The sequence below is a fragment of the Octodon degus genome, unplaced genomic scaffold (genome assembly GCF_000260255.1).
Source record: "Octodon degus isolate 3935 unplaced genomic scaffold, OctDeg1.0 scaffold00209, whole genome shotgun sequence".
NCBI lineage: Eukaryota > Metazoa > Chordata > Mammalia > Rodentia > Octodontidae > Octodon > Octodon degus.
This window is the reverse complement of record NW_004524785.1, coordinates 3,133,841-3,139,736: the sequence shown is the minus strand read 5'-3', so window position 1 is coordinate 3,139,736 and position 5,896 is coordinate 3,133,841. Positions and strand designations below refer to the sequence as shown.

The 5,896-nt window shown below is 38.5% G+C and overlaps 1 long non-coding RNA gene across 1 annotated transcript in view; it reads left to right on the top strand.

Annotated features, from left to right (window-relative positions):
* Positions 1 to 3,941, top strand: part of LOC111813651 — an 8,108-nt gene extending 4,167 nt beyond the window's left edge. Inside the window, exons 3-4 of the long non-coding RNA XR_002818845.1 lie at positions 386 to 479; positions 3,870 to 3,941. This is a non-coding gene — a long non-coding RNA (uncharacterized LOC111813651). The remainder of the gene's footprint in view (positions 1 to 385; positions 480 to 3,869) is intronic.
* The last annotated feature ends 1,955 nt before the right edge of the window (positions 3,942 to 5,896 follow it).

Below are 5,896 nucleotides of genomic sequence, written 5' to 3'. Positions count from 1 at the left end.
AGAAACTCTGTATTATAGTTTTTTATGAAGTGGAAAAGGCATTTTCAGAATGAATATTCTGGCATATATGGTGGAAAAGAAAAGAAGTTGCTCAGTTAAAGCAGCAGTCATCCTAGCTGAGATATAAAAACCTGTGTTGAAGAGGCGGAATGTGGCTTCTTCAGGATGTATTCGGTTTGAATAAATGGTTCAGAAGTGGCTCTTACTAGGAGCAAGATGGGAAGCGGAGTTAAGGAGTGGCAGAGTGGACAAATGCCAGCGTACCGAGGACCGTGAATGGGCCCACTCAGCAGAAGAGGGCAGCTGATGCAGAGTGCATGTGGGAAATGATCTGCAAAGTTGACTTGTGGAGGATCCTGACCATGACATGGATTTTGTTTTGTAGGCAAAGGGTGGGTACTCTTCACCCTGTAACTATCCTGACAGAGAGGAGCTTGACATTGACACTGGAATGGAGAATGAACACAGCTTTTATTGGGGTGAGTTGCACATCGATAGAAACGAGTGGGGCTATTTTATCAGGCCAGACTCAGCCAGGGAAGCCAACCTACCATGCATGCCCAGAGACAGGGATGCATTTTAGGGATGGGCCTGATAGTACTGTAAAAGAACAAACAGGCAGCTTTCTAGGTGAGGCCTATTTCAGCAGAATTACAGGCTGACACGGAGGAATCAGTGGAAAAAGCAGAGACGAATAGTATCAGAAAGAGAATGTCTTGAAAGAGCCTGGAAGATTCAGAACCAAGAGCTCAGAGGAAGGAGCAGGAGGAGCCAGAAAAGAACCACACACATTCCCCTCATCCGTACCCTGCACCCTTTTCCCACTCTGTTCCTAGTGGAGAAAGTCCTGGCCCTCCCTGGAAGTTTGCTCATTATCTTCAGATTGATAAGCATTGAATTTTTACTCCTACAATATCCACAAACTAATCACATATTCTCAGATTAAAAATATAACTTAATTGGCTCTTTACACAGCTTTTGCCTATTAAAACTAACTGTGCCGGAACAATTAGATAGAGTGAAAAATCTTAACAACTTACTGGCAAAGGATCATCCATAGAAGTCAGGATTCCAGTATTTTATTCCTACATTAAATTTAAGAAGTGAGAGGACTCATTGAACTATTTATTTGCATATTTATGGAGTTAACATATTCTGGGTGTCTTCAGCCTAATAATTTAAGTGAGAAAGTTTGTGTACATCTTTTAGTGTAGGTGACAACATTCCAGGGAAGTGTTTTGCAGAGTGCAGAACACAGCCCTTAATAAGGCAGCATCCTCAACAGTCATACATATTTCTTTTTTATAACAAGCATCTCGCTTGGTAATGGCGAGACAGCAGAGTGACTATCCTGCCACATTTAAATTCATGAAGTACAATCTACTTTATGAAATACACATATAAAGACTTCTTTCTGTTCTCTTCTTTCTAAATTGCTGTCTCCGTCCTTATGACTCAGGGACTTGGGAAATAGTCACTTGCTGTTGACACTTTAAAATGCATCTTCACTGCGGTATACCCATTATGCTGATTGAACCACATATAAAATTCTTAGAATATAGTCTGCGTTAGCTATGAAATAATAATCGTATGTGGAGGATGCCATGTTTAAAAAGTCTAAGGGGAAGGGATAATGGCTCCAGTGGGTGAAAAGTCCTGGGATGTGGCACCCTTGTAAGGACAGCTAGCGGTGTGTGCTGTCAAAGCACATGATGCAAATCCAAGGTTGGTGCCTTTCCTTTCTGTAAGATGAAAAAGACAACTGAATGGAGCATACTGTTGGCATTGCTTTGGCTTGGTCCCTTCCTCCAGGCTGCTACCGCCAAGTCTTGAATTTTGAGATTAACTGGGGAGAGAAAACTGTCTGAACAACAGAATGTTTTCAAATAAATCCTATTTTAATATTCCTAAATACAAACAGTAACTCAAAGCAGGTACAGATTTTTCATCCAGGTGTTCTGTCAGGAGCAGTTTTTGACAGGGATTTGTAATTAGCAGAGTGACCATGTCAAAGCAATCAGCTGATATTAAACTAGAAGTTTTAGATTTTGGAGCATTTTGAATTTTAGACTTTTCAGGTTGGGTATACTCAATGGGGGAAATCTATGCAAGTATTAAAACATTCAAAAAACTTCACAATCTGAAACACTTCTGGTCCCAAGTATTACAGATAAGGTATGCTCAACCTATATTTCTAAAGTAGAATGTACTAGCATTTTAAAAAGTTTTCAGTCTTCAATATTCTTGCACTGTAAAAAAGGAAAGTGAAACTGTGATGGGGAGAAGGAGAAAAGAAGGGAAGGCAAAGGGAAGAAAAAAATTACACAAGATAGTTCGGAGAGTTATATTGCTGGTTTCTTTTCATCAACAAAATGGTTTGAGCTATTATTGGTTAGACAAAAGGTAATAATGTGCAGTATATTAATTATTACTGCTCTCCTATTATCTTTTTTGAATTTGTTTTTTTTTCTCTTTAAAATGAAAACAATATTCTTGCAATTTTACCTGAGTAATATTTTATTTAATTTTTTTTTATGGCAGAAGTGGGTTTTTTTGGCTGGCTCCGAATGCCTTCAGGGCACGTTTGGCTGGCTGGAGTGGTGGGGATCAAACCAGGGCAACCTGAGACTGCTTTGTGGAAGCAGCCACTTAAACAACTGAGCTAAGGGGCAGGCCCCTACCTGAGTAATATTTTAGACATAAACTTCAGTCCTGTCCTTGTTTTATTGCTTGAAAGTGAAGTAATATGAAGTGTGTGTGTGTGTGTGTTGTGATTTGTTTTTCTGTAGTGTTGGGAATTGCACTAAAGGCCTTTGAACGTCCTATCAAACCCTTTTAATTTTTTTTTTTTTTGAGGTAGGGTCTTGTTAAGTTGTCCATATATCTTGAACTCCATACCTTCTTGTCTCAGCCTCCTCAATAACTTGGATTATAGGTATGTGCCAGTATACTTGGCTTACATGTGTATTTTGGGTTTTTGTTTTTTGTTTTTTGTATTTTAGGAAAGGGTCTACAGGGTGTTCAGGGTCTCACTACTAGATTAGACTCATAGTGATTCATCTGTTTACAGCCTCCCAAGAGCTGGGATTACAGGCGCGCGCCACCACATCCAGTCTCAATTGCCATCTCAGTGTGCCCCGGTGGTGGGGCTGGCACAGCAGGCCTGGGGATCGAACCCTGGCCCCTGTACCTGCTTGCAGGTGTTTTAATCCACTGAGCTATTTGGCCGGCCCTGCATGTATGTTTAAGCCATTTTATTTGTTTACTTTTGCTTGTTTGCCCTGTCGGAGATTTGACCCAGGGCTCATGTACAGTAGGCAAGTATTCTACGTGTCGCTCTACTGGGCTACATATACCTCCAGCCTCTGTCATTTTATTTTTAAGAAATGAGAGACAGGAAACATAAAATATAGCACAAAATGTCCCAAGAGTTCTGAGGTTGGGGATAAGGGCACATCTTAGAGGACATGAATTGATATTGTTTGAGTATTCACCGTGTTCAGACATTAAATTAGGGGATTTTATATTAGAAGCCTGGAAATTCCGTCGTAGTTCACGGATTTCTGTAACTTGGCCTTCTATTCCATTACTTCTTGTAATGCAAAAGTATTCTTCTTTGAAAGACATGAAGAAGCTTGGTGTAGCACTTAAGATCATAAGCAGAGTTCACTTTGGTTGCAATTTAATTAGCTAAAACAAAGCAAATGACCTGGAATAAAACCCAAACCAAAATTAAATCTGTCCACTCACCAATACATAAGCAACAATAAAACTCCTGATGCAAATTCAGTACCAACTAGCTAAAACAGATGGCCGTAAATCAGAGAACTTCAACGCATGTGCTCTTTAGTAATATCCCTCATGAACAGATTTACTCTCATGTTGGACATGATTTTAACTGGCTTGAATGACAAGAGTCTTCACTAGCTGGCAATCGGAAGCCACCCGTGTTGGTAGCGGCAGCTGTAATTGCTAATCTTGCAATCCTGAAGCAGGAGACATAATCTACTACATCTAGCAGGTGTCTAAACTCAGGCCTGACCATCTAGAGTGTCTGACGCAGGCATGAGTACTTTGGTAATCCCAAAGCCTAGGAATCATGACTCTGAATAGTCACACAAAAAGCAAATTATGGACCATCGTAAGCCAATCTTGGAATTTCTTATACATTTGTGCATCTTGTGTTAATCTGTATCTCTAGTAATACCTGACTGATGTATTAGCCATATCGTTTTCCTATGTAGTCCTAACAGCATTTGGTATTAGCGTTCAATAAAGGAAAAAAATGTGAAAAAAACCCTAAATTATGTCTAATGGACTCACATTAAGGAGGAAAATATGTAAAACATTAAAATATTTTGGTTTGACACTTCCCATGCATTTAAATTTTATGGGTAAATAATATTTCATTTGTAGTAAAGCCAGAAAATAAAAGCCACTTGTATTTCATTCAGGCTTTTCTTTAGTCATTTATTTATTCATTATTTTAAGTTATCGATTAACATATTTTGAATTTCAATTGATACAATGGCACATGTTTACAGGGTACTAAATAAAATGTGTAATGATCAGATGAGGGAAAACTGGTTTATCATATCAAGCATTTATCATTTCTTTGTGTTGGGAGCCTTTTATGTCTTCTCTACTAGCTCTTTTGTATATAATTAATTACTATCAATCATGGCTGTCCTTCCTCCGTCATCTCGAAAACTCTGGTAGCCACTATTTTATTTTCTACTTCTACCAGATCCACTCAGCTTTCAGTGAGTTCTGCTTATTTTTATCAACCATACCTTTGATGAAGTTGAAGTGTCGCTGTGCAAGGACACTAAGGAACCGTTGCAACTTCAGATCCTTGATTGCCCGAGTTGATCTCAAGCTGCTTATACAGGTCCTGCAACTCTCAGGGCCAGAATGCAACCTGGGGAGATATTTCTCTGATGAAAAAGAAATAAGGAAACTTGGCGTGTCTGTGAGAAGTGAATAAGCCAAGGAAGTTCCTTGGAAAAATGTTTAATGACATGAGTGACTGGAAGCTCTTTGTCATAAGCACACATCTTGCACAAACAGGCCGAGAAATATCCTTGAGGCCATGTGACAGATTCAAAAGAATACATGGGACAGGGAGCAGGAGAAAGAAAGGGAAGGAAACAGATTAAAATAAAGGGTGAGGCTTCCAAACAGAGGAATACAAGTTCTTAGCCTATTTCTTTATTTAAAAATAAATTTATTGGCCCATTTACTTCTTAGCTCAAAATAAAATAAATAGTTCAAGTGCACTAAAATAATGCACCAACACAAAGCATTGGCCAGCCTAACTTTTATGTCTAGGGCAAAGTTCATTTTTACATGAATACACACACACACACACACACACACACACACACACACATTTGCACTACTTTTAAATACTATTAATCAAATATACTGTTTAGTTTTGGGTTAGGATTGATTAATATCTTTACTTTTCCTACACACTTACAACCCAAAGAAATCAAGTCTTACACAAATAGCAATTATAAAACCTGGCTCAAAAAATTATGAAATTGGCTATTGTGATTTTCCTTGCCTTCACAAGGTACCCTTCCGGTAACATCATTTAATTTCCACATTTATTGGGCACTTACTGTCAAGCACTAAAAATCTTTTCTCAGACAATGTTTCTGTATCATTTATAAGTGAGTATATATATTTGTGTACAAAACATGCTCTCTTAAGTGCAAGGGGAGAACCTAATGTCCTGCCAATAAATAAGATAGATGTACTTAGAATCTAATAATGCAGTGTGTTGCTTTTTTCAAGGTAATTATTAAGTAGATCTGCTTTTAAATCTTCTTAGATTGCAGAACAAAATGTCCTACACTTTATTAAAGGTCTCTGGCACAGCAGGTACTAT